Source organism: Phyllobates terribilis, unplaced genomic scaffold, assembly GCF_046119375.1.
Source record: "Phyllobates terribilis strain yellow unplaced genomic scaffold, ASM4611937v1 Scaffold_381__1_contigs__length_1843176, whole genome shotgun sequence".
NCBI classification, from domain to species: Eukaryota; Metazoa; Chordata; class Amphibia; order Anura; family Dendrobatidae; genus Phyllobates; species Phyllobates terribilis.
Window position 1 is genome coordinate 1,066,255 of NW_027363141.1, and position 27,866 is coordinate 1,094,120.

Genomic DNA, 27,866 nt, shown 5'->3' on the forward strand with positions numbered 1-27,866 from the left:
CCTGCAGACTATAAAAGAGAACCCAACCCAAAAAGTTTGGTTGATTAGTCTGTGGCATTCTGTTAAACTGTTGCTTATGGCGGTCTCTGTGAGCTTCTCAGCGACATTCAGCCAGCCAGGTATCCTGCCTGCAGTAGATGGAATGTGGCAATGGAACGCTGGCTCCGCGTGTCATAATAGGCTCTGAGCCTTTATATACCTGTGCACAGCAGCAGCCACCTTCAGTCTGCTGCTGGACAGCCAGCAGCAGCAGCAGCAGGAGAGGTATGTAATCAGGAGCCCTCCTGCTAAGGGTAGACAGCTGCTCGTTCCACCCCACCCCCCGCCTTAATTGGTTCTCCTCCCTTCCAACGGTGTTGAGGCGGGTGGGAACAGCAGGGGGTGAAGGTGCTGTGTTTAAAGAGGTGGAGTTATGCAGATCTAAAACGCGTAGATTGCAGCAGCAGCAAGCCGAAAAGTGCAGGCATGTAAGGGATCTAGAGGTTGACAACATGTCTTCTTAACGGGAGTCCAGGAGCTCATCTCCACAAATGGACTTTTCAGGATCCTTGGGTGGCTCCGTAGTTTGAAACCAATTCTGGTTATCGCTTCTCGGCCTTTTGGCTAAGATCAAGTGTAGTATCTGTTCTTATCAGTTTAATATCTGATACGTCCCCTATCTGGGGACCATATATTAAATGGATTTTTAGAACAGGGAGATGGAAAAAGAGCTTGCTCTGTCCACTCCACGCATTGACCTGGTATTGCAGTATCTCCAGGACCGGTGCACCCCTTCTTTAATGCAGTTTCTAAAATCAGAAAGAATTGAATTCAATGTTTTTTGTTCATTTTGCTTGTTTGTCGGATTTTGGGATGGACTCTTTGGCTTTGCTTTTCTTCTCCTCATTGGATTTTTCATGTTCAAAGTTGCAGAAGCCAGATTACAAGCTCATTTTGGTTCAACTTCAGCAACTGTGCATTGCATTGCCATGTAATGTGATGCAATGCTATCTTTCTAGCTCTCCCTTTTTACTTCCTTTTGGATAAACAGACATATTAGGCAAGCATTTTGGAGCTTTCACCTAAATAACTACAGGTGGTGAGATAAGCTGCACAATATAATTGACCTTTCAGTATATTGTTGCACACACACCATCTATTTAGCAAATGCCCTTGTTATCAACAGCAGCCTTTTAAACTCACCTGAGCTAACAGGTATGTGCGCTGGTTACTCTGCTGCGCTTAAAATTTCTTTTTTGGTTTGCTACAATGCCTTTTCTGAAACGTTGTCTCCTTCTGCTGGAACACTGACTTCTTTCATTTAATGCCTGCAGACTATAAAAGAGAACCCAACCCAAAAAGTTTGGTTGATTAGTCTGTGGCATTCTGTTAAACTGTTGCTTATGGCGGTCTCTGTGAGCTTCTCAGCGACATTCAGCCAGCCAGGTATCCTGCCTGCAGTAGATGGAATGTGGCAATGGAACGCTGGCTGCGCGTGTCATAATAGGCTCTGAGCCTTTATATACCTGTGCACAGCAGCAGCCACCTTCAGTCTGCTGCTGGACAGCCAGCAGCAGCAGCAGCAGGAGAGGTATGTAATCAGGAGCCCTCCTGCTAAGGGTAGACAGCTGCTCGTTCCACCCCACCCCCCGCCTTAATTGGTTCTCCTCCCTTCCAACGGTGTTGAGGCGGGTGGGAACAGCAGGGGGTGAAGGTGCTGTGTTTAAAGAGGTGGAGTTATGCAGATCTAAAACGCGTGGATTGCAGCAGCAGCAAGCCGAAAAGTGCAGGCATGTAAGGGATCTAGAGGTTGACAACATGTCTTCTTAACGGGAGTCCAGGAGCTCATCTCCACAAATGGACTTTTCAGGATCCTTGGGTGGCTCCGTAGTTTGAAACCAATTCTGGTTATCGCTTCTCGGCCTTTTGGCTAAGATCAAGTGTAGTATCTGGATTGCAGCAGCAGCAAGCCGAAAAGTGCAGGCATGTAAGGTATCTAGAGGTTGACAACATGTCTTCTTAACGGGAGTCCAGGAGCTCATCTCCACAAATGGACTTTTCAGGATCCTTGGGTGGCTCCGTAGTTTGAAACCAATTCTGGTTATCGCTTCTCGGCCTTTTGGCTAAGATCAAGTGTAGTATCTGTTCTTATCAGTTTAATATCTGATACGTCCCCTATCTGGGGACCATATATTAAATGGATTTTTAGAACAGGGAGATGGAAAAAGAGCTTGCTCTGTCCACTCCACGCATTGACCTGGTATTGCAGTATCTCCAGGACCGGTGCACCCCTTCTTTAATGCAGTTTCTAAAATCAGAAAGAATTGAATTCAATGTTTTTTGTTCATTTTGCTTGTTTGTCGGATTTTGGGATGGACTCTTTGGCTTTGCTTTTCTTCTCCTCATTGGATTTTTCATGTTCAAAGTTGCAGAAGCCAGATTACAAGCTCATTTTGGTTCAACTTCAGCAACTGTGCATTGCATTGCCATGTAATGTGATGCAATGCTATCTTTCTAGCTCTCCCTTTTTACTTCCTTTTGGATAAACAGACATATTAGGCAAGCATTTTGGAGCATTCACCTAAATAACTACAGGTGGTGAGATAAGCTGCACAATATAATTGACCTTTCAGTATATTGTTGCACACACACCATCTATTTAGCAAATGCCCTTGTTATCAACAGCAGCCTTTTAAACTCACCTGAGCTAACAGGTATGTGCGCTGGTTACTCTGCTGCGCTTAAAATTTCTTTTTTGGTTTGCTACAATGCCTTTTCTGAAACGTTGTCTCCTTCTGCTGGAACACTGACTTCTTTCATTTAATGCCTGCAGACTATAAAAGAGAACCCAACCCAAAAAGTTTGGTTGATTAGTCTGTGGCATTCTGTTAAACTGTTGCTTATGGCGGTCTCTGTGAGCTTCTCAGCGACATTCAGCCAGCCAGGTATCCTGCCTGCAGTAGATGGAATGTGGCAATGGAACGCTGGCTGCACGTGTCATAATAGGCTCTGAGCCTTTATATACCTGTGCACAGCAGCAGCCACCTTCAGTCTGCTGCTGGACAGCCAGCAGCAGCAGCAGCAGGAGAGGTATGTAATCAGGAGCCCTCCTGCTAAGGGTAGACAGCTGCTCGTTCCACCCCACCCCCCGCCTTAATTGGTTCTCCTCCCTTCCAACGGTGTTGAGGCAGGTGGGAACAGCAGGGGGTGAAGGTGCTGTGTTTAAAGAGGTGGAGTTATGCAGATCTAAAACGCGTGGATTGCAGCAGCAGCAAGCCGAAAAGTGCAGGCATGTAAGGGATCTAGAGGTTGACAACATGTCTTCTTAACGGGAGTCCAGGAGCTCATCTCCACAAATGGACTTTTCAGGATCCTTGGGTGGCTCCGTAGTTTGAAACCAATTCTGGTTATCGCTTCTCGGCCTTTTGGCTAAGATCAAGTGTAGTATCTGTTCTTATCAGTTTAATATCTGATACGTCCCCTATCTGGGGACCATATATTAAATGGATTTTTAGAACAGGGAGATGGAAAAAGAGCTTGCTCTGTCCACTCCACGCATTGACCTGGTATTGCAGTATCTCCAGGACCGGTGCACCCCTTCTTTAATGCAGTTTCTAAAATCAGAAAGAATTGAATTCAATGTTTTTTGTTCATTTTGCTTGTTTGTCGGATTTTGGGATGGACTCTTTGGCTTTGCTTTTCTTCTCCTCATTGGATTTTTCATGTTCAAAGTTGCAGAAGCCAGATTACAAGCTCATTTTGGTTCAACTTCAGCAACTGTGCATTGCATTGCCATGTAATGTGATGCAATGCTATCTTTCTAGCTCTCCCTTTTTACTTCCTTTTGGATAAACAGACATATTAGGCAAGCATTTTGGAGCTTTCACCTAAATAACTACAGGTGGTGAGATAAGCTGCACAATATAATTGACCTTTCAGTATATTGTTGCACACACACCATCTATTTAGCAAATGCCCTTGTTATCAACAGCAGCCTTTTAAACTCACCTGAGCTAACAGGTATGTGCGCTGGTTACTCTGCTGCGCTTAAAATTTCTTTTTTGGTTTGCTACAATGCCTTTTCTGAAACGTTGTCTCCTTCTGCTGGAACACTGACTTCTTTCATTTAATGCCTGCAGACTATAAAAGAGAACCCAACCCAAAAAGTTTGGTTGATTAGTCTGTGGCATTCTGTTAAACTGTTGCTTATGGCGGTCTCTGTGAGCTTCTCAGCGACATTCAGCCAGCCAGGTATCCTGCCTGCAGTAGATGGAATGTGGCAATGGAACGCTGGCTGCGCGTGTCATAATAGGCTCTGAGCCTTTATATACCTGTGCACAGCAGCAGCCACCTTCAGTCTGCTGCTGGACAGCCAGCAGCAGCAGCAGCAGGAGAGGTATGTAATCAGGAGCCCTCCTGCTAAGGGTAGACAGCTGCTCGTTCCACCCCACCCCCCGCCTTAATTGGTTCTCCTCCCTTCCAACGGTGTTGAGGCGGGTGGGAACAGCAGGGGGTGAAGGTGCTGTGTTTAAAGAGGTGGAGTTATGCAGATCTAAAACGCGTGGATTGCAGCAGCAGCAAGCCGAAAAGTGCAGGCATGTAAGGGATCTAGAGGTTGACAACATGTCTTCTTAACGGGAGTCCAGGAGCTCATCTCCACAAATGGACTTTTCAGGATCCTTGGGTGGCTCCGTAGTTTGAAACCAATTCTGGTTATCGCTTCTCGGCCTTTTGGCTAAGATCAAGTGTAGTATCTGTTCTTATCAGTTTAATATCTGATACGTCCCCTATCTGGGGACCATATATTAAATGGATTTTTAGAACAGGGAGATGGAAAAAGAGCTTGCTCTGTCCACTCCACGCATTGACCTGGTATTGCAGTATCTCCAGGACCGGTGCACCCCTTCTTTAATGCAGTTTCTAAAATCAGAAAGAATTGAATTCAATGTTTTTTGTTCATTTTGCTTGTTTGTCGGATTTTGGGATGGACTCTTTGGCTTTGCTTTTCTTCTCCTCATTGGATTTTTCATGTTCAAAGTTGCAGAAGCCAGATTACAAGCTCATTTTGGTTCAACTTCAGCAACTGTGCATTGCATTGCCATGTAATGTGATGCAATGCTATCTTTCTAGCTCTCCCTTTTTACTTCCTTTTGGATAAACAGACATATTAGGCAAGCATTTTGGAGCTTTCACCTAAATAACTACAGGTGGTGAGATAAGCTGCACAATATAATTGACCTTTCAGTATATTGTTGCACACACACCATCTATTTAGCAAATGCCCTTGTTATCAACAGCAGCCTTTTAAACTCACCTGAGCTAACAGGTATGTGCGCTGGTTACTCTGCTGCGCTTAAAATTTCTTTTTTGGTTTGCTACAATGCCTTTTCTGAAACGTTGTCTCCTTCTGCTGGAACACTGACTTCTTTCATTTAATGCCTGCAGACTATAAAAGAGAACCCAACCCAAAAAGTTTGGTTGATTAGTCTGTGGCATTCTGTTAAACTGTTGCTTATGGCGGTCTCTGTGAGCTTCTCAGCGACATTCAGCCAGCCAGGTATCCTGCCTGCAGTAGATGGAATGTGGCAATGGAACGCTGGCTGCGCGTGTCATAATAGGCTCTGAGCCTTTATATACCTGTGCACAGCAGCAGCCACCTTCAGTCTGCTGCTGGACAGCCAGCAGCAGCAGCAGCAGGAGAGGTATGTAATCAGGAGCCCTCCTGCTAAGGGTAGACAGCTGCTCGTTCCACCCCACCCCCCGCCTTAATTGGTTCTCCTCCCTTCCAACGGTGTTGAGGCGGGTGGGAACAGCAGGGGGTGAAGGTGCTGTGTTTAAAGAGGTGGAGTTATGCAGATCTAAAACGCGTGGATTGCAGCAGCAGCAAGCCGAAAAGTGCAGGCATGTAAGGGATCTAGAGGTTGACAACATGTCTTCTTAACGGGAGTCCAGGAGCTCATCTCCACAAATGGACTTTTCAGGATCCTTGGGTGGCTCCGTAGTTTGAAACCAATTCTGGTTATCGCTTCTCGGCCTTTTGGCTAAGATCAAGTGTAGTATCTGTTCTTTTAAGAACACAAGAGCTACGATCTACACTTGACGAGAGCGATCGAACTCGGAAGGAGAAGAGCTTCGGAGCCCAGCTGACATCGGAGAAGGAAGGCGGATATCGGTGGGAGGAAGAAGCTCTAAAGAATCCAGAAGAAGACGAAGACTCGAAGAAGAATCGGGCTGTCCTGTGGAATCTTCGAGGAAGAAAATCATCGAGACAAAGACCTTTCGGGGAATTTGTCCAGAACACGACGGGAGAAGAATCTGCATAGCTCCACCCATTCCGGGAAGAGTTCCAGATCCAGCTCCAAGAAGTAACTGCAGGAGGAAAGCCATGGCAAGCGCTGCGAGGAAGGCCGAAAAGAAGAGCCTGGAGCAGGGGACAGCCAGGAGGGCCCAGCCAGGAGCCGATTCTGACCCCAAGGACTCTGCCTCCACGACTGGCCAGCAGAAGGGACCCCAGAAGCCCCGCCACGAAGCTCCAGCCCTGGAGCCATGGATGCGGCAGACGGTGGCCCTGAAGCTGAAGGAAGTGGATGGGAGGGTGCCGGATATGTCCTCGGACGTGTTCTGCCAGAAGATGCTGCTGGATCGAGGCTTCTCCAGGTCGGACACCCTCAGCATCCAGACCTTCTTGACGGGGATCTTCTTCGTCACCTTCGCCACTGTGAACACCTGCAGGAGGTTCTGGGAAATGGTAAGCGCAAAAGGACCGGATAATTCTTTCTCTGCCTTTACAGGTAGCTGCCCTATCCAGAGGGACGAAAGGAGGATCACGGTCTCCATGCGCAACCCGCACACCCCAGGCCAAGACATCTGTACCTTCCTGAGACGCTTCTGTTTGGTTGTGAAGGAACCCTCTCACATCCTGAATGGACTCGGCTTCTGGACAGGTAAGTGGTCGGTGACCGTTAGACTTCACAGGGACCTGGCGTACTCAGACGGACTTCGGCACCTGCCCCCGACATTCTCCCTGGGCAACTCCTACGGCCTCATCTATTACCCGGACATGCCGCGGAACTGCAGGAGATGCGGCAAGAACGGCCACGAGATGAAGGACTGCAAGGAGGATGCCTGCAGGATTTGTCGAGTGACGGGACACAGCTCGAAGGACTGCCCGAAGAAGACATCCTGCAACCTGTGTGGGCTGGCGGCTCATCTGTACAAGGATTGCCCCAAGCGTGAGAGATCCTGGGCATCGGTGGTTGCGACGACCCCAGCTACGGAGGACAAGGCCCCGACGACCAGGCCTGTGAAGGTCAAGGACGCGACGACCAAGGCCCCAGCGGCCAAGGCCGAGACGACCAAGGCCAAAGCGGTCAAGGAGTCGGTGGCCAAAGCCCCAGCGACGGTCCCAGCAGCTCCGAAGCAGAAGAAAAAGTCAAAGGAGGGTAAGAGTTCTGTCACCCCTCTCTCGATCCCTCCCCCTGCCACCCCCGTCCAATTCCCCCTCACCCCGGCCACCCCTGCTGAGGATTCCACTTCCTCTTCCTCCTTCCCCTACTCCTCAGCAGGTGTCCTTTCCCCTGCCCCGGCAGCCACTCTCCCTCCCCAGACCATGGTAGCGGTGGAATTAACCTTTCCTCCACCCGCCGCTATCTATTCCGAGGAGGATTTTCCCCTTCTTGTCTCCCCAGTTCCAACCCGGGGAAAGAGGAAGGTGGAGGACAGCCCTGCTACTGAATCCTCCAAAAAGAAGATTCTGGATTTCGTAGGCGAAAAGGAGGATACCCTCCCTGAGCCAGAAGAGATGGAGCACATGGTTGAGACCCTGGTGGCCGAGCCAGAAGAGGAGGAACTGGTGGTCGCCGAGATCGAGGCCGCGCTGCTTGACCAGATGGAGGAAGAGGGCCTGCTGGTGATCCCGTCACCAGCAGTCAACACCGACGAGGGACCACCCGACCGGAGTGGTAACTAAGGTGTATTGCCTGCGCTAACTTTTTCTTTTTTCCCTACATGATGGCTAATATTAACTTATTTTCCATTAATGTCAGGAGCATCAAGGACAAGTTCAGACGTCAGACTATTTATGCCTTCCTTACTTCCCAGTTGTGTGATGTTTATATGTTGCAGGAATGTTCCCTTCCCTCCTCTAGGTCCTTCAAACATCTGGCCAGGGAGTGGTCCCACGGTCCATCCTACTGGTCCGGTGGGGGTGACTGCAAGTCTGCGGGGGTCGCAATTCTGATCAGGGGGGGCGCATTCACGCTTGAGTCCGTCCAGGAGCTCATCTGCGGCAGGGCTCTTGTTGTAGATGGCAACTGGGCGGGAGAACCTGTCAGGTTCATCAACGTGTATGCGTCCCCACTGAAGAATGAGCGTTTGGAGCTTTTCCAGACCCTGCGGCTTCAGCTTGCCACCACCAGGACCTTAGTGATGGCCGGGGATTTCAACTGCCCCATCGAGGAGGATGGTCGTAGTTCTGGCACATCTGCCAAGTTGGACATCACGTCCAAGCTGCTCATCGAGATGGTAACCGAGGCCTCTCTTCAGGACGTGGTGGGCTCCATGGGGAGAGGCTCCACGAACTATTCGTGGAGCCGACCCGATGGCTCACTCCGCTCCAGGATTGACTTTGTGTTCACCTCTCGGGCAGTCAGGCAGAGTAGGCACTCGATGGTCTCCTGCTTCTTCTCCGACCACAGAGCCATTCACTTACAAGGTGTCCTCGGCGACGGTTTTCCGTCCGGCCCCGGCTCCTGGAAGCTGAATTGTGCTCTGCTGGCTCAGGATGAAGTCGTGGAGGAGCTGAGAGCAGCCTACGCAATGTGGCAGTCCTACAAGGGTAGCTTCCAAACAGTCTCTGATTGGTGGGAATATGTTAAACTTGAGTTTCGCTGTTTCTTTCAGGCCAAGGGTCGACAACAGGCGTGTGAGAAGAGGAGGGACTTCAGAGGGCTGCAGCGCGAGCTGCGGTCGCTGCAGGACCTTCTTCACTGCGGCTGGGACGTGAGGGAGGAGCTGGAGGAGACCAAGAAGAGCCTGAAAAGGCACTTTGAGGAGGAGTCCAAGCGAATCGTCTTCCGTTCCAAAGTGGAGAATCTGGAGAAGGGTGAGAAATGTAATTCATTCTTTTTCAGGAAACTTCATGCCGGTCACACGCCCCTGAACGAGCTGCGAGACGAGAGCGGAAACATGCGACGTGGGAAGGAGGACGTGATGAGGGTCGTCAGCGACTTCTACAGCGAACTCTACTCCCACAAGACTACCGACCCCGACGCTGCTGATAAGTTCCTGTCAGGTATCACTAACCATCTTGATCCTGCAGGCACGGCAGCCTTGGACAAACCTCTGATGGTGGGCGAATTGCTCTCTGCCGCTAAATCCTTTAGGACCGGCAGGACCCCGGGCAGTGATGGTCTTCCAGCGGAGCTCTATGTAGCGCTGGGAGACCTCATCTGTCCGGACCTGTTGGACCTGTACGAGGAGATGGTGGTGGAGGGTAGAATGCCTCCATCTTTGAGGGAAGGAATGGTCACGATCCTGTACAAGCGGAAGGGAGAGAGGTGCGACCTGAGGAATTGGCGTCCCATCACTCTGCTCAACGTGGACTACAAGATCCTGGCCAAGACGATGGCGACACGACTTAAGACGGTCATCGGACGGATCATCCACCCGGACCAGACCTGCGGCATCCCTGGACGTCGCATCGCAGACAGCCTCGCTCTCGTGCGGGACACGGTCGAGTACATCAAGGTCCGCCGCGCACACGCGGCCCTGGTCTCCTTGGATCAGGAGAAGGCCTTCGACCGGGTTTCCCACGAGTTCATGGGCCGAGCTCTGCACCGGTTAGGTTTGGGTAACATGTTTTGTTCGTATGTCCGTCTGATGTATTTTGATATCCACAGCTCGGTGTTGGTGAACGGCTGGAAGACTGACCCCTTCCCTGTCCTCTCTGGGGTCAGACAAGGCTGCCCTCTATCACCTCTTCTTTTTGTTTGTGTTATAGAACTCTTCGCAGAGGCTATCCGGCAGAATGGAGAGATCAGAGGGATCACCGCACCGGGTCCGGGACGACACGAGGTCAAGTGCTCGCTCTACATGGACGACGTCACCGTCTTCTGCGCTGATCGTGGTTCAGTCGACGCCCTCGTCCAGACGTGTGAGAGGTTCGGCCGGGCTTCAGGGGCCAAAGTCAACTGCAGGAAGTCGGAAGCCATGCTCTTCGGGGATTGGCAGCCGGCCTCCTCCGCCCCCTTCCCCTTCAACATTCAACCGGATTTCCTCAAGGTGCTGGGAGTCTGGTTTGGGAAGGAAGGAGCGGCCCTCAAGTCCTGGCAAGAACGCTTGGCCAAGGTGAAGCAACGGATCGGACTCTGGAGCCTCAGACACCTCACTTGTGAGGGTAAGGCACTCGTCCTGCGTAATGAGGTCCTGCCCGTCTTGCAGTACACGGCGCAGGCCTGGCCCCCACACGTCACTGTGTGCAGGGCCATTACCAGGACAGTGTTTCACTTTGTCTGGGGATCCAAGATGGACAGAGTCAGGCGGGCCGTCATGTACAAGGAGCCTCGCAAGGGTGGGAAGGGCGTTCCAGATATCCCCACCCTCCTGCGATCCTCTTTTGTGTGTGATTGTGTCCGCCGGACTTTGCAAGTCAAGAATGGCTCCGCGGGCAGGTCCATGTCTCGCTTCTTCCTGCTTCCTCTTTGGAGGCGACTCGGCTGGGACAAGTGGGACAGCTCCTTCCCCTACAACTGGACGACGCCATGGTTCTACGGAGACGTCGTTCGATTTGTGGGGGAGCATCAACTGGAGGGACTCAAGCCCGACTTGTGGAAGCCCAAAACTATCCACAAGCTAATCAGAGCCAAGGATGACGTGGAGAACATCACAGGACTTCACCAGGACACGCTGGAGACTGTGTGGACAAATGTGTCGTCTGACAGGCTGACCAACGGGCACAAGGACTTGTCGTGGATGGCGATTCAGGGCGGACTGCCCGTCCGGTCATTCATGCATGCCCGGAACCTGTGCAAGACCCGGTACTGCCCAAGGTGCCCCTTCGTGGAGGAAACATCTTTGCACACTTTTTGGGACTGCGGATTTGCACAGCGCCTATTGACTGCACTTGAGGACGACCTGAGGAACTCTGTCCCCAGGGCGAGCCTATCGCACCATTCTGTGCTTTACGGACTCTTCCCTGGGGTTCATACCGTCGGAGCCATCCAGGAGGCTTGGCGCCTTATGAACTGCTTCAAGGATGCCGTTTGGGTCGCCAGGAACCGGCTCATCTTGAGGAGGGAGAGGATGTCCATCCAGGACTGCCGCAGGCTGATCCACAGCCTGCTCAGAGACTATTCCATCATGGACGGTCCGGAGGACGAGGATGAGGACTAAACCCCTCCTCCCCCTCTCCCCTTATGTGTCTTGTCTTTCAATAAAGCTTCGGGCCTGTGATTTCCCCCCCCACATCCCCTTTTTCCCAATCCCCATCCCTTATCACAGTTCGTCGTACTGTATTGATTGACATGCTTTTTCTTTCAGATTGAGTGTTTTGTGTAGCATAGGGGTGTGATGTGTCTAGTTAGTGCGTCGTATCCTCATGCTATGTAAATATGATGTAGAATTCTGTGTGTACTGGGCTGCGGCACTGTACACTGTCTGTTAACTTATTTTTTGTGCTAATAAAAGATATATTCAATCAAAAAAAATCTGTTCTTATCAGTTTAATATCTGATACGTCCCCTATCTGGGGACCATATATTAAATGGATTTTTAGAACAGGGAGATGGAAAAAGAGCTTGCTCTGTCCACTCCACGCATTGACCTGGTATTGCAGTATCTCCAGGACCGGTGCACCCCTTCTTTAATGCAGTTTCTAAAATCAGAAAGAATTGAATTCAATGTTTTTTGTTCATTTTGCTTGTTTGTCGGATTTTGGGATGGACTCTTTGGCTTTGCTTTTCTTCTCCTCATTGGATTTTTCATGTTCAAAGTTGCAGAAGCCAGATTACAAGCTCATTTTGGTTCAACTTCAGCAACTGTGCATTGCATTGCCATGTAATGTGATGCAATGCTATCTTTCTAGCTCTCCCTTTTTACTTCCTTTTGGATAAACAGACATATTAGGCAAGCATTTTGGAGCTTTCACCTAAATAACTACAGGTGGTGAGATAAGCTGCACAATATAATTGACCTTTCAGTATATTGTTGCACACACACCATCTATTTAGCAAATGCCCTTGTTATCAACAGCAGCCTTTTAAACTCACCTGAGCTAACAGGTATGTGCGCTGGTTACTCTGCTGCGCTTAAAATTTCTTTTTTGGTTTGCTACAATGCCTTTTCTGAAACGTTGTCTCCTTCTGCTGGAACACTGACTTCTTTCATTTAATGCCTGCAGACTATAAAAGAGAACCCAACCCAAAAAGTTTGGTTGATTAGTCTGTGGCATTCTGTTAAACTGTTGCTTATGGCGGTCTCTGTGAGCTTCTCAGCGACATTCAGCCAGCCAGGTATCCTGCCTGCAGTAGATGGAATGTGGCAATGGAACGCTGGCTGCGCGTGTCATAATAGGCTCTGAGCCTTTATATACCTGTGCACAGCAGCAGCCACCTTCAGTCTGCTGCTGGACAGCCAGCAGCAGCAGCAGCAGGAGAGGTATGTAATCAGGAGCCCTCCTGCTAAGGGTAGACAGCTGCTCGTTCCACCCCACCCCCCGCCTTAATTGGTTCTCCTCCCTTCCAACGGTGTTGAGGCGGGTGGGAACAGCAGGGGGTGAAGGTGCTGTGTTTAAAGAGGTGGAGTTATGCAGATCTAAAACGCGTGGATTGCAGCAGCAGCAAGCCGAAAAGTGCAGGCATGTAAGGGATCTAGAGGTTGACAACATGTCTTCTTAACGGGAGTCCAGGAGCTCATCTCCACAAATGGACTTTTCAGGATCCTTGGGTGGCTCCGTAGTTTGAAACCAATTCTGGTTATCGCTTCTCGGCCTTTTGGCTAAGATCAAGTGTAGTATCTGTTCTTATCAGTTTAATATCTGATACGTCCCCTATCTGGGGACCATATATTAAATGGATTTTTAGAACAGGGAGATGGAAAAAGAGCTTGCTCTGTCCACTCCACGCATTGACCTGGTATTGCAGTATCTCCAGGACCGGTGCACCCCTTCTTTAATGCAGTTTCTAAAATCAGAAAGAATTGAATTCAATGTTTTTTGTTCATTTTGCTTGTTTGTCGGATTTTGGGATGGACTCTTTGGCTTTGCTTTTCTTCTCCTCATTGGATTTTTCATGTTCAAAGTTGCAGAAGCCAGATTACAAGCTCATTTTGGTTCAACTTCAGCAACTGTGCATTGCATTGCCATGTAATGTGATGCAATGCTATCTTTCTAGCTCTCCCTTTTTACTTCCTTTTGGATAAACAGACATATTAGGCAAGCATTTTGGAGCTTTCACCTAAATAACTACAGGTGGTGAGATAAGCTGCACAATATAATTGACCTTTCAGTATATTGTTGCACACACACCATCTATTTAGCAAATGCCCTTGTTATCAACAGCAGCCTTTTAAACTCACCTGAGCTAACAGGTATGTGCGCTGGTTACTCTGCTGCGCTTAAAATTTCTTTTTTGGTTTGCTACAATGCCTTTTCTGAAACGTTGTCTCCTTCTGCTGGAACACTGACTTCTTTCATTTAATGCCTGCAGACTATAAAAGAGAACCCAACCCAAAAAGTTTGGTTGATTAGTCTGTGGCATTCTGTTAAACTGTTGCTTATGGCGGTCTCTGTGAGCTTCTCAGCGACATTCAGCCAGCCAGGTATCCTGCCTGCAGTAGATGGAATGTGGCAATGGAACGCTGGCTGCGCGTGTCATAATAGGCTCTGAGCCTTTATATACCTGTGCACAGCAGCAGCCACCTTCAGTCTGCTGCTGGACAGCCAGCAGCAGCAGCAGCAGGAGAGGTATGTAATCAGGAGCCCTCCTGCTAAGGGTAGACAGCTGCTCGTTCCACCCCACCCCCCGCCTTAATTGGTTCTCCTCCCTTCCAACGGTGTTGAGGCGGGTGGGAACAGCAGGGGGTGAAGGTGCTGTGTTTAAAGAGGTGGAGTTATGCAGATCTAAAACGCGTGGATTGCAGCAGCAGCAAGCCGAAAAGTGCAGGCATGTAAGGGATCTAGAGGTTGACAACATGTCTTCTTAACGGGAGTCCAGGAGCTCATCTCCACAAATGGACTTTTCAGGATCCTTGGGTGGCTCCGTAGTTTGAAACCAATTCTGGTTATCGCTTCTCGGCCTTTTGGCTAAGATCAAGTGTAGTATCTGTTCTTATCAGTTTAATATCTGATACGTCCCCTATCTGGGGACCATATATTAAATGGATTTTTAGAACAGGGAGATGGAAAAAGAGCTTGCTCTGTCCACTCCACGCATTGACCTGGTATTGCAGTATCTCCAGGACCGGTGCACCCCTTCTTTAATGCAGTTTCTAAAATCAGAAAGAATTGAATTCAATGTTTTTTGTTCATTTTGCTTGTTTGTCGGATTTTGGGATGGACTCTTTGGCTTTGCTTTTCTTCTCCTGATTGGATTTTTCATGTTCAAAGTTGCAGAAGCCAGATTACAAGCTCATTTTGGTTCAACTTCAGCAACTGTGCATTGCATTGCCATGTAATGTGATGCAATGCTATCTTTCTAGCTCTCCCTTTTTACTTCCTTTTGGATAAACAGACATATTAGGCAAGCATTTTGGAGCTTTCACCTAAATAACTACAGGTGGTGAGATAAGCTGCACAATATAATTGACCTTTCAGTATATTGTTGCACACACACCATCTATTTAGCAAATGCCCTTGTTATCAACAGCAGCCTTTTAAACTCACCTGAGCTAACAGGTATGTGCGCTGGTTACTCTGCTGCGCTTAAAATTTCTTTTTTGGTTTGCTACAATGCCTTTTCTGAAACGTTGTCTCCTTCTGCTGGAACACTGACTTCTTTCATTTAATGCCTGCAGACTATAAAAGAGAACCCAACCCAAAAAGTTTGGTTGATTAGTCTGTAGCATTCTGTTAAACTGTTGCTTATGGCGGTCTCTATGAGCTTCTCAGCGACATTCAGCCAGCCAGGTATCCTGCCTGCAGTAGATGGAATGTGGCAATGGAACGCTGGCTGCGCGTGTCATAATAGGCTCTGAGCCTTTATATACCTGTGCACAGCAGCAGCCACCTTCAGTCTGCTGCTGGACAGCCAGCAGCAGCAGCAGCAGGAGAGGTATGTAATCAGGAGCCCTCCTGCTAAGGGTAGACAGCTGCTCGTTCCACCCCACCCCCCGCCTTAATTGGTTCTCCTCCCTTCCAACGGTGTTGAGGCGGGTGGGAACAGCAGGGGGTGAAGGTGCTGTGTTTAAAGAGGTGGAGTTATGCAGATCTAAAACGCGTGGATTGCAGCAGCAGCAAGCCGAAAAGTGCAGGCATGTAAGGGATCTAGAGGTTGACAACATGTCTTCTTAACGGGAGTCCAGGAGCTCATCTCCACAAATGGACTTTTCAGGATCCTTGGGTGGCTCCGTAGTTTGAAACCAATTCTGGTTATCGCTTCTCGGCCTTTTGGCTAAGATCAAGTGTAGTATCTGTTCTTATCAGTTTAATATCTGATACGTCCCCTATCTGGGGACCATATATTAAATGGATTTTTAGAACAGGGAGATGGAAAAAGAGCTTGCTCTGTCCACTCCACGCATTGACCTGGTATTGCAGTATCTCCAGGACCGGTGCACCCCTTCTTTAATGCAGTTTCTAAAATCAGAAAGAATTGAATTCAATGTTTTTTGTTCATTTTGCTTGTTTGTCGGATTTTGGGATGGACTCTTTGGCTTTGCTTTTCTTCTCCTCATTGGATTTTTCATGTTCAAAGTTGCAGAAGCCAGATTACAAGCTCATTTTGGTTCAACTTCAGCAACTGTGCATTGCATTGCCATGTAATGTGATGCAATGCTATCTTTCTAGCTCTCCCTTTTTACTTCCTTTTGGATAAACAGACATATTAGGCAAGCATTTTGGAGCTTTCACCTAAATAACTACAGGTGGTGAGATAAGCTGCACAATATAATTGACCTTTCAGTATATTGTTGCACACACACCATCTATTTAGCAAATGCCCTTGTTATCAACAGCAGCCTTTTAAACTCACCTGAGCTAACAGGTATGTGCGCTGGTTACTCTGCTGCGCTTAAAATTTCTTTTTTGGTTTGCTACAATGCCTTTTCTGAAACGTTGTCTCCTTCTGCTGGAACACTGACTTCTTTCATTTAATGCCTGCAGACTATAAAAGAGAACCCAACCCAAAAAGTTTGGTTGATTAGTCTGTGGCATTCTGTTAAACTGTTGCTTATGGCGGTCTCTGTGAGCTTCTCAGCGACATTCAGCCAGCCAGGTATCCTGCCTGCAGTAGATGGAATGTGGCAATGGAACGCTGGCTGCGCGTGTCATAATAGGCTCTGAGCCTTTATATACCTGTGCACAGCAGCAGCCACCTTCAGTCTGCTGCTGGACAGCCAGCAGCAGCAGCAGCAGGAGAGGTATGTAATCAGGAGCCCTCCTGCTAAGGGTAGACAGCTGCTCGTTCCACCCCACCCCCCGCCTTAATTGGTTCTCCTCCCTTCCAACGGTGTTGAGGCGGGTGGGAACAGCAGGGGGTGAAGGTGCTGTGTTTAAAGAGGTGGAGTTATGCAGATCTAAAACGCGTGGATTGCAGCAGCAGCAAGCCGAAAAGTGCAGGCATGTAAGGGATCTAGAGGTTGACAACATGTCTTCTTAACGGGAGTCCAGGAGCTCATCTCCACAAATGGACTTTTCAGGATCCTTGGGTGGCTCCGTAGTTTGAAACCAATTCTGGTTATCGCTTCTCGGCCTTTTGGCTAAGATCAAGTGTAGTATCTGTTCTTATCAGTTTAATATCTGATACGTCCCCTATCTGGGGACCATATATTAAATGGATTTTTAGAACAGGGAGATGGAAAAAGAGCTTGCTCTGTCCACTCCACGCATTGACCTGGTATTGCAGTATCTCCAGGACCGGTGCACCCCTTCTTTAATGCAGTTTCTAAAATCAGAAAGAATTGAATTCAATGTTTTTTGTTCATTTTGCTTGTTTGTCGGATTTTGGGATGGACTCTTTGGCTTTGCTTTTCTTCTCCTCATTGGATTTTTCATGTTCAAAGTTGCAGAAGCCAGATTACAAGCTCATTTTGGTTCAACTTCAGCAACTGTGCATTGCATTGCCATGTAATGTGATGCAATGCTATCTTTCTAGCTCTCCCTTTTTACTTCCTTTTGGATAAACAGACATATTAGGCAAGCATTTTGGAGCTTTCACCTAAATAACTACAGGTGGTGAGATAAGCTGCACAATATAATTGACCTTTCAGTATATTGTTGCACACACACCATCTATTTAGCAAATGCCCTTGTTATCAACAGCAGCCTTTTAAACTCACCTGAGCTAACAGGTATGTGCGCTGGTTACTCTGCTGCGCTTAAAATTTCTTTTTTGGTTTGCTACAATGCCTTTTCTGAAACGTTGTCTCCTTCTGCTGGAACACTGACTTCTTTCATTTAATGCCTGCAGACTATAAAAGAGAACCCAACCCAAAAAGTTTGGTTGATTAGTCTGTGGCATTCTGTTAAACTGTTGCTTATGGCGGTCTCTATGAGCTTCTCAGCGACATTCAGCCAGCCAGGTATCCTGCCTGCAGTAGATGGAATGTGGCAATGGAACGCTGGCTGCGCGTGTCATAATAGGCTCTGAGCCTTTATATACCTGTGCACAGCAGCAGCCACCTTCAGTCTGCTGCTGGACAGCCAGCAGCAGCAGCAGCAGGAGAGGTATGTAATCAGGAGCCCTCCTGCTAAGGGTAGACAGCTGCTCGTTCCACCCCACCCCCCGCCTTAATTGGTTCTCCTCCCTTCCAACGGTGTTGAGGCGGGTGGGAACAGCAGGGGGTGAAGGTGCTGTGTTTAAAGAGGTGGAGTTATGCAGATCTAAAACGCGTGGATTGCAGCAGCAGCAAGCCGAAAAGTGCAGGCATGTAAGGGATCTAGAGGTTGACAACATGTCTTCTTAACGGGAGTCCAGGAGCTCATCTCCACAAATGGACTTTTCAGGATCCTTGGGTGGCTCCGTAGTTTGAAACCAATTCTGGTTATCGCTTCTCGGCCTTTTGGCTAAGATCAAGTGTAGTATCTGTTCTTATCAGTTTAATATCTGATACGTCCCCTATCTGGGGACCATATATTAAATGGATTTTTAGAACAGGGAGATGGAAAAAGAGCTTGCTCTGTCCACTCCACGCATTGACCTGGTATTGCAGTATCTCCAGGACCGGTGCACCCCTTCTTTAATGCAGTTTCTAAAATCAGAAAGAATTGAATTCAATGTTTTTTGTTCATTTTGCTTGTTTGTCGGATTTTGGGATGGACTCTTTGGCTTTGCTTTTCTTCTCCTCATTGGATTTTTCATGTTCAAAGTTGCAGAAGCCAGATTACAAGCTCATTTTGGTTTAACTTCAGCAACTGTGCATTGCATTGCCATGTAATGTGATGCAATGCTATCTTTCTAGCTCTCCCTTTTTACTTCCTTTTGGATAAACAGACATATTAGGCAAGCATTTTGGAGCTTTCACCTAAATAACTACAGGTGGTGAGATAAGCTGCACAATATAATTGACCTTTCAGTATATTGTTGCACACACACCATCTATTTAGCAAATGCCCTTGTTATCAACAGCAGCCTTTTAAACTCACCTGAGCTAACAGGTATGTGCGCTGGTTACTCTGCTGCGCTTAAAATTTCTTTTTTGGTTTGCTACAATGCCTTTTCTGAAACGTTGTCTCCTTCTGCTGGAACACTGACTTCTTTCATTTAATGCCTGCAGACTATAAAAGAGAACCCAACCCAAAAAGTTTGGTTGATTAGTCTGTGGCATTCTGTTAAACTGTTGCTTATGGCGGTCTCTGTGAGCTTCTCAGCGACATTCAGCCAGCCAGGTATCCTGCCTGCAGTAGATGGAATGTGGCAATGGAACGCTGGCTGCGCGTGTCATAATAGGCTCTGAGCCTTTATATACCTGTGCACAGCAGCAGCCACCTTCAGTCTGCTGCTGGACAGCCAGCAGCAGCAGCAGCAGGAGAGGTATGTAATCAGGAGCCCTCCTGCTAAGGGTAGACAGCTGCTCGTTCCACCCCACCCCCCGCCTTAATTGGTTCTCCTCCCTTCCAACGGTGTTGAGGCGGGTGGGAACAGCAGGGGGTGAAGGTGCTGTGTTTAAAGAGGTGGAGTTATGCAGATCTAAAACGCGTGGATTGCAGCAGCAGCAAGCCGAAAAGTGCAGGCATGTAAGGGATCTAGAGGTTGACAACATGTCTTCTTAACGGGAGTCCAGGAGCTCATCTCCACAAATGGACTTTTCAGGATCCTTGGGTGGCTCCGTAGTTTGAAACCAATTCTGGTTATCGCTTCTCGGCCTTTTGGCTAAGATCAAGTGTAGTATCTGTTCTTATCAGTTTAATATCTGATACGTCCCCTATCTGGGGACCATATATTAAATGGATTTTTAGAACAGGGAGATGGAAAAAGAGCTTGCTCTGTCCACTCCACGCATTGACCTGGTATTGCAGTATCTCCAGGACCGGTGCACCCCTTCTTTAATGCAGTTTCTAAAATCAGAAAGAATTGAATTCAATGTTTTTTGTTCATTTTGCTTGTTTGTCGGATTTTGGGATGGACTCTTTGGCTTTGCTTTTCTTCTCCTCATTGGATTTTTCATGTTCAAAGTTGCAGAAGCCAGATTACAAGCTCATTTTGGTTCAACTTCGGCAACTGTGCATTGCATTGCCATGTAATGTGATGCAATGCTATCTTTCTAGCTCTCCCTTTTTACTTCCTTTTGGATAAACAGACATATTAGGCAAGCATTTTGGAGCTTTCACCTAAATAACTACAGGTGGTGAGATAAGCTGCACAATATAATTGACCTTTCAGTATATTGTTGCACACACACCATCTATTTAGCAAATGCCCTTGTTATCAACAGCAGCCTTTTAAACTCACCTGAGCTAACAGGTATGTGCGCTGGTTACTCTGCTGCGCTTAAAATTTCTTTTTTGGTTTGCTACAATGCCTTTTCTGAAACGTTGTCTCCTTCTGCTGGAACACTGACTTCTTTCATTTAATGCCTGCAGACTATAAAAGAGAACCCAACCCAAAAAGTTTGGTTGATTAGTCTGTGGCATTCTGTTAAACTGTTGCTTATGGCGGTCTCTGTGAGCTTCTCAGCGACATTCAGCCAGCCAGGTATCCTGCCTGCAGTAGATGGAATGTGGCAATGGAACGCTGGCTGCGCGTGTCATAATAGGCTCTGAGCCTTTATATACCTGTGCACAGCAGCAGCCACCTTCAGTCTGCTGCTGGACAGCCAGCAGCAGCAGCAGCAGGAGAGGTATGTAATCAGGAGCCCTCCTGCTAAGGGTAGACAGCTGCTCGTTCCACCCCACCCCCCGCCTTAATTGGTTCTCCTCCCTTCCAACGGTGTTGAGGCGGGTGGGAACAGCAGGGGGTGAAGGTGCTGTGTTTAAAGAGGTGGAGTTATGCAGATCTAAAACGCGTGGATTGCAGCAGCAGCAAGCCGAAAAGTGCAGGCATGTAAGGGATCTAGAGGTTGACAACATGTCTTCTTAACGGGAGTCCAGGAGCTCATCTCCACAAATGGACTTTTCAGGATCCTTGGGTGGCTCCGTAGTTTGAAACCAATTCTGGTTATCGCTTCTCGGCCTTTTGGCTAAGATCAAGTGTAGTATCTGTTCTTATCAGTTTAATATCTGATACGTCCCCTATCTGGGGACCATATATTAAATGGATTTTTAGAACAGGGAGATGGAAAAAGAGCTTGCTCTGTCCACTCCACGCATTGACCTGGTATTGCAGTATCTCCAGGACCGGTGCACCCCTTCTTTAATGCAGTTTCTAAAATCAGAAAGAATTGAATTCAATGTTTTTTGTTCATTTTGCTTGTTTGTCGGATTTTGGGATGGACTCTTTGGCTTTGCTTTTCTTCTCCTCATTGGATTTTTCATGTTCAAAGTTGCAGAAGCCAGATTACAAGCTCATTTTGGTTCAACTTCAGCAACTGTGCATTGCATTGCCATGTAATGTGATGCAATGCTATCTTTCTAGCTCTCCCTTTTTACTTCCTTTTGGATAAACAGACATATTAGGCAAGCATTTTGGAGCTTTCACCTAAATAACTACAGGTGGTGAGATAAGCTGCACAATATAATTGACCTTTCAGTATATTGTTGCACACACACCATCTATTTAGCAAATGCCCTTGTTATCAACAGCAGCCTTTTAAACTCACCTGAGCTAACAGGTATGTGCGCTGGTTACTCTGCTGCGCTTAAAATTTCTTTTTTGGTTTGCTACAATGCCTTTTCTAAAACGTTGTCTCCTTCTGCTGGAACACTGACTTCTTTCATTTAATGCCTGCAGACTATAAAAGAGAACCCAACCCAAAAAGTTTGGTTGATTAGTCTGTGGCATTCTGTTAAACTGTTGCTTATGGCGGTCTCTGTGAGCTTCTCAGCGACATTCAGCCAGCCAGGTATCCTGCCTGCAGTAGATGGAATGTGGCAATGGAACGCTGGCTGCGCGTGTCATAATAGGCTCTGAGCCTTTATATACCTGTGCACAGCAGCAGCCACCTTCAGTCTGCTGCTGGACAGCCAGCAGCAGCAGCAGCAGGAGAGGTATGTAATCAGGAGCCCTCCTGCTAAGGGTAGACAGCTGCTCGTTCCACCCCACCCCCCGCCTTAATTGGTTCTCCTCCCTTCCAACGGTGTTGAGGCGGGTGGGAACAGCAGGGGGTGAAGGTGCTGTGTTTAAAGAGGTGGAGTTATGCAGATCTAAAACGCGTGGATTGCAGCAGCAGCAAGCCGAAAAGTGCAGGCATGTAAGGGATCTAGAGGTTGACAACATGTCTTCTTAACGGGAGTCCAGGAGCTCATCTCCACAAATGGACTTTTCAGGATCCTTGGGTGGCTCCGTAGTTTGAAACCAATTCTGGTTATCGCTTCTCGGCCTTTTGGCTAAGATCAAGTGTAGTATCTGTTCTTATCAGTTTAATATCTGATACGTCCCCTATCTGGGGACCATATATTAAATGGATTTTTAGAACAGGGAGATGGAAAAAGAGCTTGCTCTGTCCACTCCACGCATTGACCTGGTATTGCAGTATCTCCAGGACCGGTGCACCCCTTCTTTAATGCAGTTTCTAAAATCAGAAAGAATTGAATTCAATGTTTTTTGTTCATTTTGCTTGTTTGTCGGATTTTGGGATGGACTCTTTGGCTTTGCTTTTCTTCTCCTCATTGGATTTTTCATGTTCAAAGTTGCAGAAGCCAGATTACAAGCTCATTTTGGTTCAACTTCAGCAACTGTGCATTGCATTGCCATGTAATGTGATGCAATGCTATCTTTCTAGCTCTCCCTTTTTACTTCCTTTTGGATAAACAGACATATTAGGCAAGCATTTTGGAGCTTTCACCTAAATAACTACAGGTGGTGAGATAAGCTGCACAATATAATTGACCTTTCAGTATATTGTTGCACACACACCATCTATTTAGCAAATGCCCTTGTTATCAACAGCAGCCTTTTAAACTCACCTGAGCTAACAGGTATGTGCGCTGGTTACTCTGCTGCGCTTAAAATTTCTTTTTTGGTTTGCTACAATGCCTTTTCTGAAACGTTGTCTCCTTCTGCTGGAACACTGACTTCTTTCATTTAATGCCTGCAGACTATAAAAGAGAACCCAACCCAAAAAGTTTGGTTGATTAGTCTGTGGCATTCTGTTAAACTGTTGCTTATGGCGGTCTCTGTGAGCTTCTCAGCGACATTCAGCCAGCCAGGTATCCTGCCTGCAGTAGATGGAATGTGGCAATGGAACGCTGGCTGCGCGTGTCATAATAGGCTCTGAGCCTTTATATACCTGTGCACAGCAGCAGCCACCTTCAGTCTGCTGCTGGACAGCCAGCAGCAGCAGCAGGAGAGGTATGTAATCAGGAGCCCTCCTGCTAAGGGTAGACAGCTGCTCGTTCCACCCCACCCCCCGCCTTAATTGGTTCTCCTCCCTTCCAACGGTGTTGAGGCGGGTGGGAACAGCAGGGGGTGAAGGTGCTGTGTTTAAAGAGGTGGAGTTATGCAGATCTAAAACGCGTGGATTGCAGCAGCAGCAAGCCGAAAAGTGCAGGCATGTAAGGGATCTAGAGGTTGACAACATGTCTTCTTAACGGGAGTCCAGGAGCTCATCTCCACAAATGGACTTTTCAGGATCCTTGGGTGGCTCCGTAGTTTGAAACCAATTCTGGTTATCGCTTCTCGGCCTTTTGGCTAAGATCAAGTGTAGTATCTGTTCTTATCAGTTTAATATCTGATACGTCCCCTATCTGGGGACCATATATTAAATGGATTTTTAGAACAGGGAGATGGAAAAAGAGCTTGCTCTGTCCACTCCACGCATTGACCTGGTATTGCAGTATCTCCAGGACCGGTGCACCCCTTCTTTAATGCAGTTTCTAAAATCAGAAAGAATTGAATTCAATGTTTTTTGTTCATTTTGCTTGTTTGTCGGATTTTGGGATGGACTCTTTGGCTTTGCTTTTCTTCTCCTCATTGGATTTTTCATGTTCAAAGTTGCAGAAGCCAGATTACAAGCTCATTTTGGTTCAACTTCAGCAACTGTGCATTGCATTGTCATGTAATGTGATGCAATGCTATCTTTCTAGCTTTCCCTTTTTACTTCCTTTTGGATAAACAGACATATTAGGCAAGCATTTTGGAGCTTTCACCTAAATAACTACAGGTGGTGAGATAAGCTGCACAATATAATTGACCTTTCAGTATATTGTTGCACACACACCATCTATTTAGCAAATGCCCTTGTTATCAACAGCAGCCTTTTAAACTCACCTGAGCTAACAGGTATGTGCGCTGGTTACTCTGCTGCGCTTAAAATTTCTTTTTTGGTTTGCTACAATGCCTTTTCTGAAACGTTGTCTCCTTCTGCTGGAACACTGACTTCTTTCATTTAATGCCTGCAGACTATAAAAGAGATCCCAACCCAAAAAGTTTGGTTGATTAGTCTGTGGCATTCTGTTAAACTGTTGCTTATGGCGGTCTCTGTGAGCTTCTCAGCGACATTCAGCCAGCCAGGTATCCTGCCTGCAGTAGATGGAATGTGGCAATGGAACGCTGGCTGCGCGTGTCATAATAGGCTCTGAGCCTTTATATACCTGTGCACAGCAGCAGCCACCTTCAGTCTGCTGCTGGACAGCCAGCAGCAGCAGCAGCAGGAGAGGTATGTAATCAGGAGCCCTCCTGCTAAGGGTAGACAGCTGCTCGTTCCACCCCACCCCCCGCCTTAATTGGTTCTCCTCCCTTCCAACGGTGTTGAGGCGGGTGGGAACAGCAGGGAGTGAAGGTGCTGTGTTTAAAGAGGTGGAGTTATGCAGATCTAAAACGCGTGGATTGCAGCAGCAGCAAGCCGAAAAGTGCAGGCATGTAAGGGATCTAGAGGTTGACAACATGTCTTCTTAACGGGAGTCCAGGAGCTCATCTCCACAAATGGACTTTTCAGGATCCTTGGGTGGCTCCGTAGTTTGAAACCAATTCTGGTTATCGCTTCTCGGCCTTTTGGCTAAGATCAAGTGTAGTATCTGTTCTTATCAGTTTAATATCTGATACGTCCCCTATCTGGGGACCATATATTAAATGGATTTTTAGAACAGGGAGATGGAAAAAGAGCTTGCTCTGTCCACTCCACGCATTGACCTGGTATTGCAGTATCTCCAGGACCGGTGCACCCCTTCTTTAATGCAGTTTCTAAAATCAGAAAGAATTGAATTCAATGTTTTTTGTTCATTTTGCTTGTTTGTCGGATTTTGGGATGGACTCTTTGGCTTTGCTTTTCTTCTCCTCATTGGATTTTTCATGTTCAAAGTTGCAGAAGCCAGATTACAAGCTCATTTTGGTTCAACTTCAGCAACTGTGCATTGCATTGCCATGTAATGTGATGCAATGCTATCTTTCTAGCTCTCCCTTTTTACTTCCTTTTGGATAAACAGACATATTAGGCAAGCATTTTGGAGCTTTCACCTAAATAACTACAGGTGGTGAGATAAGCTGCACAATATAATTGACCTTTCAGTATATTGTTGCACACACACCATCTATTTAGCAAATGCCCTTGTTATCAACAGCAGCCTTTTAAACTCACCTGAGCTAACAGGTATGTGCGCTGGTTACTCTGCTGCGCTTAAAATTTCTTTTTTGGTTTGCTACAATGCCTTTTCTGAAACGTTGTCTCCTTCTGCTGGAACACTGACTTCTTTCATTTAATGCCTGCAGACTATAAAAGAGAACCCAACCCAAAAAGTTTGGTTGATTAGTCTGTGGCATTCTGTTAAACTGTTGCTTATGGCGGTCTCTGTGAGCTTCTCAGCGACATTCAGCCAGCCAGGTATCCTGCCTGCAGTAGATGGAATGTGGCAATGGAACGCTGGCTGCGCGTGTCATAATAGGCTCTGAGCCTTTATATACCTGTGCACAGCAGCAGCCACCTTCAGTCTGCTGCTGGACAGCCAGCAGCAGCAGCAGCAGGAGAGGTATGTAATCAGGAGCCCTCCTGCTAAGGGTAGACAGCTGCTCGTTCCACCCCACCCCCCGCCTTAATTGGTTCTCCTCCCTTCCAACGGTGTTGAGGCGGGTGGGAACAGCAGGGGGTGAAGGTGCTGTGTTTAAAGAGGTGGAGTTATGCAGATCTAAAACGCGTGGATTGCAGCAGCAGCAAGCCGAAAAGTGCAGGCATGTAAGGGATCTAGAGGTTGACAACATGTCTTCTTAACGGGAGTCCAGGAGCTCATCTCCACAAATGGACTTTTCAGGATCCTTGGGTGGCTCCGTAGTTTGAAACCAATTCTGGTTATCGCTTCTCGGCCTTTTGGCTAAGATCAAGTGTAGTATCTGTTCTTATCAGTTTAATATCTGATACGTCCCCTATCTGGGGACCATATATTAAATGGATTTTTAGAACAGGGAGATGGAAAAAGAGCTTGTTCTGTCCACTCCACGCATTGACCTGGTATTGCAGTATCTCCAGGACCGGTGCACCCCTTCTTTAATGCAGTTTCTAAAATCAGAAAGAATTGAATTCAATGTTTTTTGTTCATTTTGCTTGTTTGTCGGATTTTGGGATGGACTCTTTGGCTTTGCTTTTCTTCTCCTCATTGGATTTTTCATGTTCAAAGTTGCAGAAGCCAGATTACAAGCTCATTTTGGTTCAACTTCAGCAACTGTGCATTGCATTGCCATGTAATGTGATGCAATGCTATCTTTCTAGCTCTCCCTTTTTACTTCCTTTTGGATAAACAGACATATTAGGCAAGCATTTTGGAGCTTTCACCTAAATAACTACAGGTGGTGAGATAAGCTGCACAATATAATTGACCTTTCAGTATATTGTTGCACACACACCATCTATTTAGCAAATGCCCTTGTTATCAACAGCAGCCTTTTAAACTCACCTGAGCTAACAGGTATGTGCGCTGGTTACTCTGCTGCGCTTAAAATTTCTTTTTTGGTTTGCTACAATGCCTTTTCTGAAACGTTGTCTCCTTCTGCTGGAACACTGACTTCTTTCATTTAATGCCTGCAGACTATAAAAGAGAACCCAGCCCAAAAAGTTTGGTTGATTAGTCTGTGGCATTCTGTTAAACTGTTGCTTATGGCGGTCTCTGTGAGCTTCTCAGCGACATTCAGCCAGCCAGGTATCCTGCCTGCAGTAGATGGAATGTGGCAATGGAACGCTGGCTGCGCGTGTCATAATAGGCTCTGAGCCTTTATATACCTGTGCACAGCAGCAGCCACCTTCAGTCTGCTGCTGGACAGCCAGCAGCAGCAGCAGCAGGAGAGGTATGTAATCAGGAGCCCTCCTGCTAAGGGTAGACAGCTGCTCGTTCCACCCCACCCCCCGCCTTAATTGGTTCTCCTCCCTTCCAACGGTGTTGAGGCGGGTGGGAACAGCAGGGGGTGAAGGTGCTGTGTTTAAAGAGGTGGAGTTATGCAGATCTAAAACGCGTGGATTGCAGCAGCAGCAAGCCGAAAAGTGCAGGCATGTAAGGGATCTAGAGGTTGACAACATGTCTTCTTAACGGGAGTCCAGGAGCTCATCTCCACAAATGGACTTTTCAGGATCCTTGGGTGGCTCCGTAGTTTGAAACCAATTCTGGTTATCGCTTCTCGGCCTTTTGGCTAAGATCAAGTGTAGTATCTGTTCTTATCAGTTTAATATCTGATACGTCCCCTATCTGGGGACCATATATTAAATGGATTTTTAGAACAGGGAGATGGAAAAAGAGCTTGCTCTGTCCACTCCACGCATTGACCTGGTATTGCAGTATCTCCAGGACCGGTGCACCCCTTCTTTAATGCAGTTTCTAAAATCAGAAAGAATTGAATTCAATGTTTTTTGTTCATTTTGCTTGTTTGTCGGATTTTGGGATGGACTCTTTGGCTTTGCTTTTCTTCTCCTCATTGGATTTTTCATGTTCAAAGTTGCAGAAGCCAGATTACAAGCTCATTTTGGTTCAACTTCAGCAACTGTGCATTGCATTGCCATGTAATGTGATGCAATGCTATCTTTCTAGCTCTCCCTTTTTACTTCCTTTTGGATAAACAGACATATTAGGCAAGCATTTTGGAGCTTTCACCTAAATAACTACAGGTGGTGAGATAAGCTGCACAATATAATTGACCTTTCAGTATATTGTTGCACACACACCA

The 27,866-nt window shown here is 47.2% G+C and overlaps 17 non-coding genes and 2 pseudogenes across 17 annotated transcripts; all 19 read left to right on the top strand.

Moving 5' to 3' along the window:
* The first annotated feature begins 583 nt into the window (after positions 1-583).
* On the top strand, positions 584-774 carry LOC141224052 (U2 spliceosomal RNA). The gene has a single exon (XR_012291569.1). It is a non-coding gene; the product is annotated as a U2 spliceosomal RNA (small nuclear RNA).
* A 1,115-nt stretch (positions 775-1,889) lies between these two features.
* Positions 1,890-1,992, top strand: LOC141224272 (U2 spliceosomal RNA; annotated as a pseudogene).
* A 90-nt stretch (positions 1,993-2,082) lies between these two features.
* LOC141224053 (U2 spliceosomal RNA) lies at positions 2,083-2,273 on the top strand. Its single transcript, XR_012291570.1, has one exon. It is a non-coding gene; the product is annotated as a U2 spliceosomal RNA (small nuclear RNA).
* Positions 2,274-3,388: 1,115 nt separating this feature from the next.
* LOC141224054 (U2 spliceosomal RNA) lies at positions 3,389-3,579 on the top strand. Its single transcript, XR_012291571.1, has one exon. It is a non-coding gene; the product is annotated as a U2 spliceosomal RNA (small nuclear RNA).
* A 1,115-nt stretch (positions 3,580-4,694) lies between these two features.
* On the top strand, positions 4,695-4,885 carry LOC141224055 (U2 spliceosomal RNA). Its single transcript, XR_012291572.1, has one exon. It is a non-coding gene; the product is annotated as a U2 spliceosomal RNA (small nuclear RNA).
* A 1,115-nt stretch (positions 4,886-6,000) lies between these two features.
* Positions 6,001-6,078, top strand: LOC141224240 (U2 spliceosomal RNA; annotated as a pseudogene).
* Positions 6,079-11,642: 5,564 nt separating this feature from the next.
* Positions 11,643-11,837, top strand: LOC141224162 (U2 spliceosomal RNA). Its single transcript, XR_012291677.1, has one exon. It is a non-coding gene; the product is annotated as a U2 spliceosomal RNA (small nuclear RNA).
* Positions 11,838-12,952: 1,115 nt separating this feature from the next.
* Positions 12,953-13,143, top strand: LOC141224056 (U2 spliceosomal RNA). Its single transcript, XR_012291573.1, has one exon. It is a non-coding gene; the product is annotated as a U2 spliceosomal RNA (small nuclear RNA).
* A 1,115-nt stretch (positions 13,144-14,258) lies between these two features.
* LOC141224057 (U2 spliceosomal RNA) lies at positions 14,259-14,449 on the top strand. The gene has a single exon (XR_012291574.1). It is a non-coding gene; the product is annotated as a U2 spliceosomal RNA (small nuclear RNA).
* A 1,115-nt stretch (positions 14,450-15,564) lies between these two features.
* Positions 15,565-15,755, top strand: LOC141224058 (U2 spliceosomal RNA). Its single transcript, XR_012291575.1, has one exon. It is a non-coding gene; the product is annotated as a U2 spliceosomal RNA (small nuclear RNA).
* Positions 15,756-16,870: 1,115 nt separating this feature from the next.
* Positions 16,871-17,061, top strand: LOC141224060 (U2 spliceosomal RNA). Its single transcript, XR_012291577.1, has one exon. It is a non-coding gene; the product is annotated as a U2 spliceosomal RNA (small nuclear RNA).
* A 1,115-nt stretch (positions 17,062-18,176) lies between these two features.
* Positions 18,177-18,367, top strand: LOC141224061 (U2 spliceosomal RNA). The gene has a single exon (XR_012291578.1). It is a non-coding gene; the product is annotated as a U2 spliceosomal RNA (small nuclear RNA).
* Positions 18,368-19,482: 1,115 nt separating this feature from the next.
* On the top strand, positions 19,483-19,673 carry LOC141224062 (U2 spliceosomal RNA). The gene has a single exon (XR_012291579.1). It is a non-coding gene; the product is annotated as a U2 spliceosomal RNA (small nuclear RNA).
* A 1,115-nt stretch (positions 19,674-20,788) lies between these two features.
* Positions 20,789-20,979, top strand: LOC141224063 (U2 spliceosomal RNA). Its single transcript, XR_012291580.1, has one exon. It is a non-coding gene; the product is annotated as a U2 spliceosomal RNA (small nuclear RNA).
* A 1,115-nt stretch (positions 20,980-22,094) lies between these two features.
* On the top strand, positions 22,095-22,285 carry LOC141224064 (U2 spliceosomal RNA). Its single transcript, XR_012291581.1, has one exon. It is a non-coding gene; the product is annotated as a U2 spliceosomal RNA (small nuclear RNA).
* Positions 22,286-23,397: 1,112 nt separating this feature from the next.
* Positions 23,398-23,588, top strand: LOC141224065 (U2 spliceosomal RNA). Its single transcript, XR_012291582.1, has one exon. It is a non-coding gene; the product is annotated as a U2 spliceosomal RNA (small nuclear RNA).
* A 1,115-nt stretch (positions 23,589-24,703) lies between these two features.
* LOC141224066 (U2 spliceosomal RNA) lies at positions 24,704-24,894 on the top strand. Its single transcript, XR_012291583.1, has one exon. It is a non-coding gene; the product is annotated as a U2 spliceosomal RNA (small nuclear RNA).
* Positions 24,895-26,009: 1,115 nt separating this feature from the next.
* Positions 26,010-26,200, top strand: LOC141224120 (U2 spliceosomal RNA). The gene has a single exon (XR_012291635.1). It is a non-coding gene; the product is annotated as a U2 spliceosomal RNA (small nuclear RNA).
* A 1,115-nt stretch (positions 26,201-27,315) lies between these two features.
* On the top strand, positions 27,316-27,506 carry LOC141224067 (U2 spliceosomal RNA). Its single transcript, XR_012291584.1, has one exon. It is a non-coding gene; the product is annotated as a U2 spliceosomal RNA (small nuclear RNA).
* Positions 27,507-27,866: the final 360 nt, after the last annotated feature.